This window comes from Octopus sinensis, linkage group LG2 (genome assembly GCF_006345805.1).
Source record: "Octopus sinensis linkage group LG2, ASM634580v1, whole genome shotgun sequence".
Classification (NCBI taxonomy): domain Eukaryota; kingdom Metazoa; phylum Mollusca; class Cephalopoda; order Octopoda; family Octopodidae; genus Octopus; species Octopus sinensis.
Genome location: NC_042998.1, coordinates 113,184,093 through 113,200,339, shown reverse-complemented (window position 1 = coordinate 113,200,339; position 16,247 = coordinate 113,184,093). Strand labels below are relative to the sequence as shown.

At 34.9% G+C, this 16,247-nt stretch overlaps 1 protein-coding gene across 1 annotated transcript in view; it reads right to left on the bottom strand.

The window, feature by feature from the left end:
* LOC115225670 overlaps nucleotides 1-16,247 on the bottom strand; it is a 67,205-nt gene that overhangs the window by 29,798 nt on the left and 21,160 nt on the right. The gene's annotated exons all lie outside the window — the stretch shown is intronic.

Here is a 16,247-nt window from a genome sequence, read left to right as displayed (position 1 = left end):
TGAATCGCTGAAAAAACTTGCTGTTTGTCAAGCTGTGTTATTTGGTATTTTCACTGGATTTTATACAGATTCGATTTTCAATCGAACTCTGTTGTCACAAGGAATGTGAGCAGCCGAAATGGCGTTGCTACGAATTTAACCGCCACAAACCTCATCATTGCAGAAGACTTTAATGCATTGAACACATCCAGGTTTTCAAATAGTACAGATATAGTACCATCAAACTCAACTCCTTGTATACCCTAAACAATTCATATCTTCTCACCAAACCGACTTAAAAATCTCTTCTCTAGACGCTACCTTATGCGCCACACAGTTATCGAAATCGACTTATAAATACTTATTTTAAAAGTCTGGGACTTATACTCTTGGTCTCCTTTACTGAACTACTAAGTTACAACGATATAAATATATCAACACCAGTTATTAAGACGTAGAGGTGTGGAAATATATACACACACACAGCTTCCACGCAGTTTCCGGTACTACTTAAAAAGAGTGGTCCCGATGCGCGCACGCGTACTCGCGCAAGCTAGTCGTGACTAGTCGATCTTACAACGACTACCTAGCAAAATAAATTAAACACAAAATAAATAATTTTTTAAAACAAAGTAAACAAAACACAAAGTAAATAATTTTTTTAAACAAAGTAAATAACACAAAAGCACAAAGTAAGGATCGACTAGTCACGACTAGCTAGCGCAGATGCGCGATACGCGAGCGCACACTGGGACCACTCTTAAGTAGTACACAGTTTCCTCTATCAAATCCACTTAAAGGCATTGGTCGGCTTGGGGCTACAGAAGACACTTGCTCAAAGTGCTGTGCAATGAGACCGAACTCAAAATCACGTGGTTGCAAAGCGAGTTTTTTTTAACCACAGACCCATGCCTTCTTGGTAAACAATTCCCTAATTTTCCACAGACCACCTACTAATTATCATTACACTGCACTTGCACGTCAATGAAATAAGCAAAAACATTTTTATAATCTTAAAAAAAAAGTACTATGGAATGGGTCTTGTCAAAAAACAGAATCATGATTTTTCAGAATTCAACCACCATCACAATCCCGAAACATATACACTGCATACATACATTCAATAAAATAACTATAGATGCATAAAAAAAAAGGCATCCTCATAAAATATAACCGCAATTACACACCAGAAATAACCAGCCTCATAAACTAAATACAACCTCAAACAATGCACCAAACCTTACACACTACTGAAATAAAACTAGACAAGGGTGTGAAAAAGCAAAAAATTGGCAAATATCTGTATCCAATACGAATAAAAAGGGAAAAAGAACAACACTACAGAATAATTAGCAGCAATAACATCCACAGCATACTCCATGTGACAACAACTTCAAACAATATACTCATACTACAACAGTAATAAAATCAGCCGAAGCTCATCATCATCATCGTTTAACGTCAACTTTTGCATGGATCAGGTGGAACTGGTTGAGGTAGATTTTCTAGTCAGATGCCCTTCCTGTCACTTACCCTCACCCAATTCCAAGCAAGGTGATATTTCCCATAGCTTGACATGTTTTTCAAAGAAGACTGGCAACAAACAACCTTGTTTGTATTGACTGTGACGCCCATTTACAAACATCAAAATGATGTCTAGACAAAGGTACACATACACACATATACGAGGGGGTGATGAAAAATTCCAGGCTTTGAGTAAAGGAAAATACAGGAGGATCAGTTAATTGTGATTTTATTCAACATATTCTCCTCTCAGATTCACACACTTATCATAGTGGTCCTTCAGTTTTTCCAAACCCTGTGAAAGAACTTAGAAGGTTGGGCCTCCAATTAGGCATTTTGCAATACCCTTAAAGCCAGGAACTTTTCAGCACCCCCTTGTGTGTGTGTATGTATATATATATATATATATAATATAATATATATATATATATATATATATATATATATATATATATATATACATACACACATACATACATACAAGGGCTTCTTTCTTTCAGTTTCCATTTACAAATCCACTCAGAAGGCTTTGGTCGATCTAGAATTATAGTAGAAAACACTTGCCCAAGGTCCTGTACAATAAGACTGAAACTAAGGTCCCATAGTTGGGCAACAAATTTCTTAACTACACAGACACACCTGGTACACAAAACAATACACACCATCCACTCAGAACACAATTTTGACCCTCCTTTCCATCATGTACCCAGAAAGTAATAAGGAAATCTAAAAGCCTCAGGGCCAGGCAAGATCACAAAGATATACTTAAAACACTGAGAATCATCTGCACACTTACTTGTATCAATATTGTCAAATTCCATACATCATCCACTTTTTTCTATAATGTTCTTTGTGTATTATTCACACAATACATGATGCTTAACTACACAGCTAAGAAACCTATATCAGACACCTACATTGACACTACTTAAAGATAACCTTCATCTCTAACAAATTCTTACAAAAAGAACGTGATCCACAATACAGCTATGAAGAGTGATAAATAAGAAAGAGTAGTTCAATGTTTCTAGATTTCTCATTAAATAAATCAAGGAATCATTTTTAACACATTCAGAAACATTGAAATCTAGCACTAAACAAAAGCTTCAGTTAATACAAATAACCTATATACAGAATTAGCGACAATACTTACTGTCATCATTACAACCACTTCCGTCCGGAAACCTCAGAAACTTTGTGAACTAATAAGAGACCATGACTTGCTAGAAATAACAGCCAAATTGCACTACTATCTTCACAAAAGTATACTAGCTAGAGTAAATAAAAAGCATGATGGTCATGGTAGGAAGGTGCTTGATCTAGGTCTACTTCACTAGCAGTATTTTCTCCAGCTCTGAGTTCAATTTCTAACTAGGTCAACTTTGGATAAAATAAAGAACCTGTCTAGCACTGAGGCAGATATAATTAACTGTTTTACTTCAACACTAAATTTGAGATCTTGTGACTACATAAGAAACCAACATTATCCACAATACTAACTTTTGAATACCATATAAACATAATTCATATTTTTGAGTCAGGTTTTCATGGATGAGTCGTGTTGGGGGTAGAGGAGTTCCTGTCAGAATCTGATAAAAACAACAACAATATACTCTATTTGTCCAGTCCTGATTTTAGAAGGTTTTATAAATTGTCAACATTATAAAATAAAGTAATAGAGAACACCTATAATTAGTGATAAAATAAAAAGCAAATTCAACCTCAGCAGAATTCAAACAGAAAATATCTGCCTTTACTCATTCCCCATTCCGACTTTTTCTAATGTAATAACCCTTCGCAATCAGATCTAGCTCTGTACTAAGTACTTTTAAAATCAGTTCATTTTGAGCAATCTAGAATTTGGAGGGAGTTTAGTAAGCTTAGTATTAAACTGTTTGGTATTTTTTTTTCTTTTGAAAGGGGTGAGTATTGCACATATATTTCTAGGAGGCCATGTATAATTACATGTAGGGAATATGACTGATGACTTTGATTAGTCTGGGGTTTGAAGAAATTGAAGGCAAGAGAGGGCATATGTAACATACTACATTAGATAATGTAGTACTTAAAAAGTTTCCAACATAATTTTATGATGGAAGGTTTTAATTTAAGTATGATCATTTTAAAATAAGAGGGCCATATCACAGAGTCTTGAGCATAGGAGTGACTGTGTGGTAAGTAGCTTGCTTACCAACCACATGGTTCCAGGTTCAGTCTCACTGCATGGCACCTTGAACAAATGTCTTCAACGATAGCCTCAGGCCGACCAAAGCCTTGTGAGTGGATTTGGTAGACGGAAACTGAAAGAAGCCCGTCGTATATATGTATGTGTTTGTCTCTCCAACATCGCTTGACAACCGATGTTGGTGTGTTTACGTCCCCGTAAATTAGCAGTTCGGCAAAAGTGACTAATAGAATAAGTACTAGGCTTGCAAAGAATAAGTCCTGGGGTCGATTTCCTCGACTAAAGGCGGTGCTCCAGCATGGCCACAGTCAAATGACTGAAACAAGTAAAGAGTAAAAGAATCTTGGGAGGTTTGTCATATAGAGTTAACACTTTTGGGGAAAGTAAATTATATTGGTACAAATGTTATATTTAATCTCAACTACAAATATATTAATGTACTTCATGGCACAAAGATATTACTATACCAGTTGAAATAGTTGAGTGGTACCTGGTTCAACATTTTACAGGATATTTAAATGTGTGGAATCATAACATGGAGATATAAAAAAAGTGGATAGTGAGAGAGATGGAGAGATAAATGATATAGATAGATGGACGAATGAATGAATGAACAGTGTGAGTGAGAGAGAGAATCTAATAAAAATTAGATAAAGTGATAAGCAGCTTAAAATTTAATATGACAACATGAAATCATATTTCCCTGATTACTGTAGCTGCCAACAGCTTAAAAATAATTTTCAGATCAAAAAAGCAGCCATATATCACCTGTAAAGGATTTTAACTGAAGCTTCTGATAGCAAGCTCAATCACTATAGCTATCAAAATTTCAATAATTAATGAGATACTTCTACCTATTATTATTGAAGATTAGAGTTAGAAGAATCACAATCAATACATGTTGAAGGGCCTGCAAAATTAATGGGCGATGTTTGCTCCTTTTCTAAAAATTTGTAGGAATAGAGGATATGATGGAGAACTTTTTTCAACCTAAGGAATCTTCAGTTATCACTACCACCTCAACAATAACGACTACTGCTGCTGCTGACTAGATATCGTTGTGAAAAATCAAGTAGCAAAGACTTGGATGTTGCAGCCCCAACTAACAAAATTACACCTCTGAAAACAAGAAATTGAGCAAAAGGACTTGGAGAATAGAAATCAGAAGAATGTGGCATCCTAAAGCAACAACATTTACCTATTGTTATTGAGGCACTTGAAATTTTATCAAAAGGAGTAAACAAATATGTAGACCAAATTCCTGGCATCCCCAAAATAAATGAATAGCGAAAGAGTATATTTATAGGTTACCTTTCATATTTTAAATAAATTCCTCTTCATGTAAATACCATCTCATTCATTCAGTCTTATAAATTTTACAGAGATTTCTTTCATACAACACAGTCACTAGTTTTATCAATTGCATTACACCTCACCTGTTGTCTCTGGTTGAGACTCGAGTGCAGCTTGTGTAAATTAAAGGAAAGGCAAAACATAATGATGATGCTCTTAAATTCTTTCGAATTTAGACACAAGGCTACCAAGTTTGAAGAGATGGGGTTAATCAATTACAGCCGTCCCGAGAGAGCTAAAATAAACTTCAGCACTGAAGATTATGTGAAATTTTTATTGAGAAAGGTGAAGCATTGAACTAGCTATATCACTGATGGAGCCTATACATAGTTATTTGACCTACTAGAAATAACAGCCAAACCTTCATCAAATTAAACCATACCACTGGATAATATATGTAGTCCTACAAATCTTTGAAAAGCAAGAAAGTCATGGTTAGAACATCTAAAAGCCTGTTCTGTCAGGGTTGACCTGGGACTGAGCAACAATAACACCAGCAGCACTAGCTATTACAAAGCAACAGTCTCTATTACTATTTACATTAGTGTTTCTCAACCAGTTTTTGCTTATGGGCCCCTTTGATTCCTATTTTACTCTACTGGACCCACATAACCATTCAATGTTTTACAAAAAAATTGTATTATATTCTTATAATTAGATATTATTAAGAATTGTATTAAAAAATAGAATATTTTGTGTATTGTAAAAATATAACCAACTTCTTGCACATAAACTTTAACAATAAAATTTTCTATGGACCCCACCAAGGGTCATGTGAACCAGTTGAAAACCACTGATTTGTCATTTCCATCTTTCATGATACATAAATACTGAAGTAGAAAGTAAAAAAAATCTATCAAAAGGCTTGAAATAAAATGTTCTTTAAGCCAGTTAAGGTCATGCTAGTGCATTACTTCTACAACTGTTCTTTCTTCCATTATGAAAATTAACAAAAGATCAACTTTTTAATTTCACTAAATATGTTATATTTAACAAATATTTCAACTTTTAAGAGGAAAAAATGCCAACTTAATTTTACGCAATTTTTTCTTTTTGAACCAATAAAAGAAAATTGATGAGTTGTTCTACTTGTTAGAAAATACATCTTATGACATTAAAAGAATAAGACAGGTATGAAAGCCTTTAATCACATGACTACTTGAGCAGAAGCCATTGGAGTAAGTAACAACTCTACTCCCCACCCCTGATCTGAGAGAAGTCTTAAATTATTTTTCAGTCTTCTGAGATGGAGTCATACAGACATAACTAGCAGGGCTGAAGTATTGTGGGTTGGTGTTTAGAGAGAAACACAGAGAGAAAACAGAGACAAATGAGCATCTCAATCCCATTTTCTTTTTAGTATAATTACTAATCTATAATAATTGATTTTATATACTTAACAAGGATTAGAATCTCCAGTTACAAATGTTTTGGATGTAGTTCAATAACTTGTCAAAATTCATTTACCAAATTAGAAATGTGAAATGTCTTTACAGCAAAAGCTCGATGCTTTTAATCAGTGACAAACTTTACAGATGTATATTTGTTATTATTTAGCATCAGGTAAATTCTCAATTGAGTAGGACCTACGATTAAAAGTATTCCAACTATGACTGTCCTACCTTTAATTCTGACACATCTAGGACTAAATTATTCAACAAATCCTTACCTTTAACCCTTTAGCATTCAGACTACTTGGGCCAGATATGGCTGATTTAAATACTAAAATGTGAAGACAGTAGAAATGGATGATATGAAGGAGATTTTCTAGCAAGAGACTGTAGAAGTTACCTGCATTGGCTTGAAGTTAATGGTTAATTTAGAAATCAAGAAAAAGATAGGGTTCAATTCACAACTGGCACTTATTTTTAATTCACTTATTTTTAATTCCTTCCTAATTGTGGATCTATGACTAGAATTTAAAATTATACACAAGAAGGCAGTTTTATCACTGTTGTTCCATAAAATGGTTGCACTCAAATGTTATAGATGTACACAAATTAAAAAAACAAAATGACTGTCACTACTGTTATTGTCATTGGAGGGTGTTTTTTTTTTATTTTACTCAGAAATATAGCACCCATCAAGCTTTTTCAAGGATTGGAAGGCGAATGGGAGAGAAGTTGTCCTTAGAACAGAGATCTAGCTCAAATGCTTTGCAATAGAGTGGGCCGACTCAACTAAAGGAATAATTGTGGGTCAGGTGGTGTTAAATATGGACCACAGATTAATCCTTTAAAATGTCCACATTTTAACAAAATACATTACTAATTCAGTTCAATGCAATTGTTATTATTTGTTATTTGAAATGAAATTTTGTACTTGCATAAAATTATGATAGAAGACATAATTTCAATACTTTAAATTGGTATTTTTACATCAGAACTAGAATGTTCTCAGGCAAGTTTGTACCAAAAGGATTAAGCCTAGAACTCAAGAACAATCACTCTGACAGCCTTCCATACAATTTCTGTTTATCAAATTTCATTTACAAGACTGTGGAAGAAAGCAAAATTGGCAAAGTTGCTATGCAACAGAATTGAGCTAAAATCATGTGATTGCAAAGAGAGCTTCTTAACCACACAACTATGCCTTAGTCCAGGTCAAACCTGACTGAACCAGCTGTAAGCGTTTTTTTTTTTTTTTTTTTTTTTTGTATATGAAGGACAACACTGCCCAGTGTATGCTAGGGTACAATTTAAGGGAGATTTTGCTATTATTTCTAACAGGCCAAGCAACCAGTTAGAGGAAGTGTTGACTGTAGGAAGATAAATTCAGTTATTAAATATTTGCTCTGATAAATCATATGATTTCATAAACAATATACCCAACTACTTAATCAATTGTTACCTTTGTACATAAAGCTGTACATTTCATTTAGATTCAGGACTGCTCTGTTTGAGTAAACCTATGATTGATCAAAGATGCATTATCCAAGATGTACCTTTTGTTTTAAGATAACAGAGTGAGATCAGAAGGAGAATTGGATGCTATTTCTAGCACCAGTTCAACCTGACAAATAGCAACCATACCTCCTTGAAACACACCCTACTTTCTTGAAAAAACTGGATATTACAGATACCTGCTGTAGTGAGCAAGACTGATAACTGGTGGTATGGACATCACATAATGAGTAAAGAAAGTGATAGATTACGAAAGCATGGTAGATCTGATGAGGTTGATCTCAGAATACTGACTCTCACAAGGGAGAGAATGAAGAATTGCAACATGAAATGCCATGTAAAAAAACTAACTCATTAACTCATGGGAACAACATCATCATTGTTTAACATTTGCATGTACATGTGCACACCTGATAAATATGTTCAGGCAACATCGATTTGATGGAGGGAGTGAGCTAATGTCAAGCACATACACTTGATCACTATAAGTAAATGAGTTGAACACTCATACATCATCTTCAACGGGAGAGTCCATTATATATATCACATCTTCCTTATAGTTTTTGTTTACCAGTTTCATTCACAAGGCAGTATTAGTTGGCTCAAGGCTATACTAGAAAATACTTGTACAAGGTGGGTTAGAACCTGATGTTACTAATTATAATGCTTGTACACACACCTACACTCATATTACAATTAGTGCCTGTTGCTGATGTTGACATCTGCTGGCGGATATCCTCTAAGATGATCTCTTGTTTACAATATGTAGGTAATGGTGACTTGAGGCTTCATTTACAAATGTGAAGAGATGAAGGGGAAGTAGAATAAAATGGGAATCTAACATGTGGGAAATTAAACCACAAAATGCTACATTCATAGTTAAGACTAATGGAGTTGTATGTGCAAGTGTCAAATCAATGTATGTATGTGTACATATGTAACAAATGTGTGTGTGTGTATGCATATGTGACAGTAAAGTATATGTGTGCATCTATGTGGTTGGTGCAATAAATACTTGACCTACATTGAAATAGTATCCTTGCATCATTTATAACATAAATAGCCAATTATAGAAAAATATAAAATAATTTACTTTAAAATTTATATATATATATATATATATATATATAAACCAATAGCAAGTATTGGACACTAAAACAATTAGGAGGGATGTTTAGACAACTTCAATAAACAACTCATTATATACTACACTGTAAAATATTGGCTTCAAATTTTGGCCCAAAGCCAGCAATTTCAGGGGAGGAGTAAGTCGATTATATTGACCTCAATACTCAACTGGTATTTTATTGCCCTTGAAATGATGAAAGGCAAAGTTGACCTCAACAGAATTTGAACTCAGAATGTACTGATGGATGAAATGTCGCTATGCATTTTACCGAGATTGCTAACAATCCTGCCAGCTCACTGCCTTACTACATGGTGAAATACTGAGTTGGATAATTTGAAGGTGAGAGAATGTCTCTAAGTGCTGAAGAAAAAGTCTGGATAACAAAACATTCAGGGAAATGTTACAGAATATTTAATAAAAACTGAAGTAGAAAAGTGATAAATTGGTGTGTGATTACTTTCAAAGTGGTTCACTATTAGTATTTGGCAAAGTTCACAATATTAACAGAGAAAAATTATTTTCAATGTCTATTTCAACCTTTTTAATGCTTTTTTAAACTATATTTCTGAATTACAAAATCTTTATTCTAATTAATTTTGAAAATAATAAAGAAGTTATTAAAATAACTGTCATTATTAAGCAGGTGTTTGTAATATAAATTAACATAAAGTTCTGACAAAGGAGTTTGCTTTATGGAACCAGCGGGTGGTTTCAGGCGGGCTGGTATCAAAAGGGGTTAACCAGTAAATTAATGGAATGAAACATTAACTACTGTACCAGCAATTTACAAACTTAGCACAATTGCGCAACTATTTTCCATTTATTTATAATTTCAATCAAAAGTCTTAACACAAGACAAAACTCTGTTGTCCCTTTATATCCCAGACACTAAGAGACCATCCAGTGAGTAAAAGTTGTCCGGAAGAAAACCAACAAAGAAGCTCAAAATGCTTGAGATGTGTAATCTTATTGGATTTTGTTGACAATGCTACCAAGTTGGATGCCGACTGCTACAGTGAACAAGTATCAGAAGAAAAAAAAGCAAAAGTTTTGAAACATAACACTTATGTCGTTATAAGAATATTTTCATACACACTGTTACCGTTTCTATTTCAACAATTCAAGCTGCTAACTTTGCTGTGCTACCACATCTACTGAACAGTCTTGATCTTGCTCCAACTATTTGTGTGTATCTGAATAAGTATATAAGTGTATATGTGTGTGTGTATGTGCATGTAGGTATAGATGTGGTTAAGAAGTTCATTTCATAATCATGTCATTTTGGGTTCAATCCCATTGTGCACAGCACCTTGGGGGGCAAGTGTCTCCTACTAAAGTTCCGGGCCAACCCATACCTTGTGCGTGAAACTGGTAGACAGAAACTGAGTGGCCACCCATTACATTTATGTTTGTATGTGTACATATATATATATATATATATGTGCATTTTTGTGTTTGTATCTCTGCTTGTCAACTGGTTCTGGTTTGTTTTATGTCCCTGTAACTCAGCAGTCTGGCAAAAAGAAACCAATAGAATGAGTGCTAGATTTCAAACAAGTACTGAGGTCAATATAATCAACTGAAAGGCTTCCATTTGGAGACTCAGCATGGTTGTAGTCAAATGGCAGAAAATAAATAAAAGAATGTGCATACATAAGGTGTGTGTATTCAGAGGGAACAGCATGTATTCTAATTAAAACCATTGAATCAACAACCATTTATAGCAAATGGAATAGAAAAAAATCATGATGTGAAAACAAGGAAAGATAAAAAAAAAAGATATCTGGTAGTAGAAACAATGCCTCAATATGTATTTGTCCAATTCATGCTAGCATGGAAAAAAGGATGTCAAAACTGTGAGTGTGTGTGTATACACATACATATATTCAAAGGGTAACAATCTCCTTTGGTCAAGAATGACCATAGGATTGCACCTAGGATGTTCTCTTCTGAGGCACAACTCCGGGCAAGCAGACTACTGATGTTGTCCAAGGGAAAGATAAACGCTGATACAGCTTGGCACCAATGATGTGACAACTCATTTCTACAGCTGAATAAAGTGTCTTGCTCAAGAACACAACACACAGTCCAGTTTCGGAATCAAAACTCACCTCGTGATTGTAAGCCTGAGACCCTTAGCCATTTAGCCATGTGCCTTCACACGCACGCACACATACACACACACAAGAGGTTGCTGAAAAGTTCCAGGATTTGGGTAAAAGAAAATACAGGAAGATCAGTTAATTATGATTTTATTCAACATATTCTCCTCTCAGATTTATACACTTACTGCAATAGTCCTTCAATTTTTCTAAGCCCAGTAAAAGAATTCAGAAAGTTGAGCTTCCAACCAAGCCTGTCGCAATACCCTTAAAGCCAGGAACTTTCCAGCATCCCCTCGTGTACACACACACACAAACTTCTGGTTCCCTATTACTTTGAAATTTGGTAGATGGAAACTATATAAAAGCTTCATACATGCATATGTATGTTGGGTTATCTCTATAAGCAGTGTAAAATGATGATAGTTTATTGCCAGTTTACCACTAAAGGTAACTAAGTCATACAATAAAAACTTACTGGGACTGCTACCCTACTTTACATAAAGGAGTGATGTTGACCTGTAGCACAACAATCCATCTATCATTTCTTTAATCTGTCTGCACAGTTAGTGTTTGCTTGAATTCATTCTTAAGGCTGGCTTGATTACTGATTGCTTATCTACATACCCATCCATACAATTTCAGCCAAGATCATATCACAGTGAAATCAAAACACACGTGACAAATACACAATTGTGAAAGCTTGTGTTACGATGATACGAAGCACTGATGTTATAGAAGTAGATGTAAGGAACACAAAAGCATAGTGGTAATGGTAATATCAATCATAATGGGGTTATCAACAATCATTTTCGAAACTATTAATCTTATCTATAAATTGTATATATTTACACATTATTTCAATTAATTCAAATTGAAGATTATGAACAAGTTATAAACATCCACTGATAAATACAAGGGTTATAAACATCCAATGGATAAATACATTAACAGCTGTTCACTCAGGTTCCCAAGTCCAGATGCTCAGCATTTATGAGGGATGTGATGAACTTGTTGGTCAGAGCTGGGTCACCCCACCCTAGGTGAATGCCACTGCAAGTACAAATAAGTACTAAGCCCAAATATATATATTTTGGAATAAGACACCTGATGATGATCAATAATCAAACACGTTCCAATATAGTATAAATGTTAAATATCCACTCTAAAAATTTTGTCAATAGTCCAGAAAATGCCACTTTGAAAGAATTAACAATCCATCTCAAAACATTAAACATTTATTCAGTGGTTCCCAAAGTGGGCAGTACTGCTCCTTGAGGGGGGGGGACATTGAAGAAAAGTGGGATGATAATGGGGTAGCCAAAAATGGGGTGATAAAAAAAAAATTAATAGGTTAATTAGCTTTAAGTTTATTTGTGAAATACAGTTACTTTGAATTTGTTGTAGAAAGTGGTCTATATTTGTAGTGGGGAGAGGGCACTAAGAATGTGGCTTGGGTGCCAAGGGGGCAGCAGCCTGAAAAAGTTTGGGAACTACTTATTTATATAAAGGAAATAGAAGTTCAAGTTCTACGAAGATTCTCACACTTATTTGCTTTTGCATTGTTTTTCTCTAGCCTCAGGCCAGACCCAATAGACTTATAACAAGGTATTTCAATCATCACCATCCCATCCTTTGTTTGGACATTTCATATTTTAGACTACCATTACCCAGTATACCCATTTTTAAGATGGCACAGTATAACTTTAGGGAGATTAGGCTGCTGTCTCTGGAAGATTAAGTGATGACACAGAGGTTCCTTCACTGGGTTATCATATTTGGTTTTATATCTGCAATGATGTTTCTTAGTAAACAACTATTTTACAAAATATTTATCAAAAGTATCTCAAATTATTAAGTGTATTAGAAATCAATATCCCAGTTTCTAAGAATGTGAAGTAACAATATATTTGATGGAGAGTTTATCTCCATTATTGTCTCTCTATACATCAAAACTATGGCTTCTTATAGAGACACAAGACCCAAGATTTAAAGATTTATTGGAAATGAGAGTATAACCTCTTTCAATAACATTAGCAACACTGGGAAACAAAACAACTGAATCAACAAAAGTGCCTTAACATAGTCACTCAATCTCTTTAAAATTGTGAGCAAATCTCTCTCAAACCACAATTTTCTACCTCAAAAAAAATTTTTTAAACCTAGAACATCTTAAATAATATAGTCTTAAATGTATTATACTTGAAAATAATATGAAATGGTCACAACCAGAATGTCTTTGATTGTAAGTCTGTTCAGTCAGAGTCAATATGGGACTACACAACAACTATAGTAAAAAATAAAAAAACTAAGGCCAGTTGTATCCTACTGTGATTATCATAAGTGCAATTGAAAAAGCCTAACCTTTTTTTAAAATAACTTCATCAGAGGAGGAAATAGAAAGCTAGAAGCTATCTTCAGATTGAAGACATAACCCAGATGTTAACCTCAGAATGGGCCCTACTAAAGATATGGTGTTAATCTGTGCAACAGTTTATGTATATCACCCAGTAAGAAGAGCAATTATCTGATAGGATCCTACACAGTTTCCATCTACCCCATTTCATTCACAAGGTTTTGGCTGACCCAAGTTCATGGCAGAAAACATTTGCTCAAGGAGCCATGCAGTGGAATCAAAACTTTACATTACATAGTTGTGAAGCTAACAGCCAGTGTTTACATTACCTCAAAATATTGTCCACTTCCTTCAGTAATCCATAAATATACTAGCTCAACCGACAGGTAAAATTTACACCAAGTAACAATTTTTACCTACTAGCTTACTATCCCATGTCACTTTCACTCAGTTATGAAAACTGAATTTCAACAAAGAACATGGCCTATTGTTGCACAGGAGGCATTAAATCAACCCAAGTAATGGCTGACACTTATTTCACCAACCCTGTAGGATAAAAACTAACTGTAATATTGGATGGATTTGAAAACTAAGTAATCTACCACAGGAGCTGTATTTTGAGCCAACAAGAAAGCCAATGTGTTAGCTCAACTAGCTAGAAATAACAGCCAAATTTCCTTTAAAGCACACTAAATCACATGGGGTGATGTATTCCTAGCTACAACTAAGGCACCACCCTCAAACACAGAAAAGTTACTGTTGCAATGCTTTTTATCATATGCTTATTTGGTGAAAGCTGATCTGGAGCTAAACAACAATGACTGAAGCAAAACAGAATCATAAAAAAAAAAAAACAACAAAAACCATAGTAAGTTTTGAACTCCTTGTATTATATTGCTAACAGGACTTTAGAGTTGGAATCCAGTTCTGGATTAGTTAAATCAGACTCCTTCAACTCTTTACCTGTCTAAAACATTTCATAAGTCTTTCCTAAGCATCCATGCTTTTTTTTTTTCAGACTCTTAGTTAGCCTTTGTATCACGTTTTGAGTAACATAAAACTTTCCTAAGTCCCAAGTTACCCTGGTGGTTGAAAATAATTACAAATGTGTTACATGGTGCAAAGACACCGGAGAAATATGCCCTAGAACAGGCAAAGGACTAACAAATTTCTTTGTTATCTCAACTATTGAAAGAGAAGCTTATAAATACACACACTAAAAGAGGTGGTCCATTTGCCAGGGCCGCTGACTGGCTCCTGTGCTGGTGGCATGTAAAAAACACCATTTGAGCATGATCATTGCTAGTGCCACTGAACTGGCTCCTGTACATGTGACACGTAAAAGCACCCACTACACTCTTGGAGTGGTTGGCATCAGGAAGGGCATCCAGCTGTAGAAATTTTGCCAGATCAAATTGGAGCCTGGTGCAGCCTTCTGGCTTGCCAGCCCTCAGTCAAACCGTCCAACCCATGCCAGCATGAAAAGCAGACATTAAACGATGATGATGAAGCTAAACAGAAGTTTTTTTGTTTTACAAATTTACATACATGTTCATCTAAATGAATTCTAGTGATATGAATGATATTAAAAGGTTCTGTAACTAAGAAAGTGCAAGCTTTCTGTCTAGTAACAGCCTTCAAGAACTGTATATATTCATTTGAACAATTTATATCTATGTTCTAACTCTATCAGCTCTTACTTTAACAAGACCGTATATATACCTTCTGAAAGGATTTTTCCTGCAAGTCAAATCACACCTTATCTTAAAAATGAATGCATTGGATAAAGTATGCAGTTCCTGATGTACAAAGACAGAGTAGCCATGATTGATCATGATTTTGCTTGATCAGGGCTTACCCAAGGATATGCTAGAACAATATTTTAACTGGAATAAAGAATGAATCCACTGATTGGTGGGCCAGTAATTTGTAACTTTTAGCAACCCACTTAAATAAATCTCATTGAAAGCTGGGGTTTCATTAGGAACGTGTGTATGTATGAATGATAGGAAAGATAAACATCACTTCTGTTTTTAGTGAAAAAGATTCAGAGTTCATTCTAAGTGAGCAAACTTATTTAGCAACATATTTTTACAGGAAGTAAATAAAAAGATTAAAAGTATAAAAGATCAAATTATTGAGGACCCCCACCCCACCAACCTATCTGAGACACATCACCGAAGAAACAGTGTAAAAGACAAAAAAAGGAAGGTGGAGAATTAAACAGCAGAAGATGGTGGGGAAGTAGCAGGTTTTACACCACAGGCCAAATGATGTGTTCAGCTGTGCCTTGCAGACACGATTGCAAAAGTGTTGCTGCGGAGAATGGCCAGTGACCCATGCTGCAACAGCCACCCTACCTCATGGGGCTCTTTTCTCAGACAGGCCACTATTATCCCTATTTTGCAAAGGAAATCTGTAGTGCAGCGTCTGAGGACACCTGATGTCACAACAGTAACTGGCACAAACTGATAGCAGTCAGTTAGGCTCCCATATTTGTTTCTCTTCCTCTCTTCTGTTATGGGCAGAGATTGATTCCAGAATGTTGGATTGCTGCAAATAAGCAATACACTACGCAGTTATGACATTCAATCTGTATCTGTTGCAAAGATTGGTTTGTCAGATATATAGAAAATATAATATTAAATAGAAATGACATCCTGCATGTAAAGTAGCCAGATAGGTTAGTAGCATAAGAAAGAGTATTCAAAAGGTC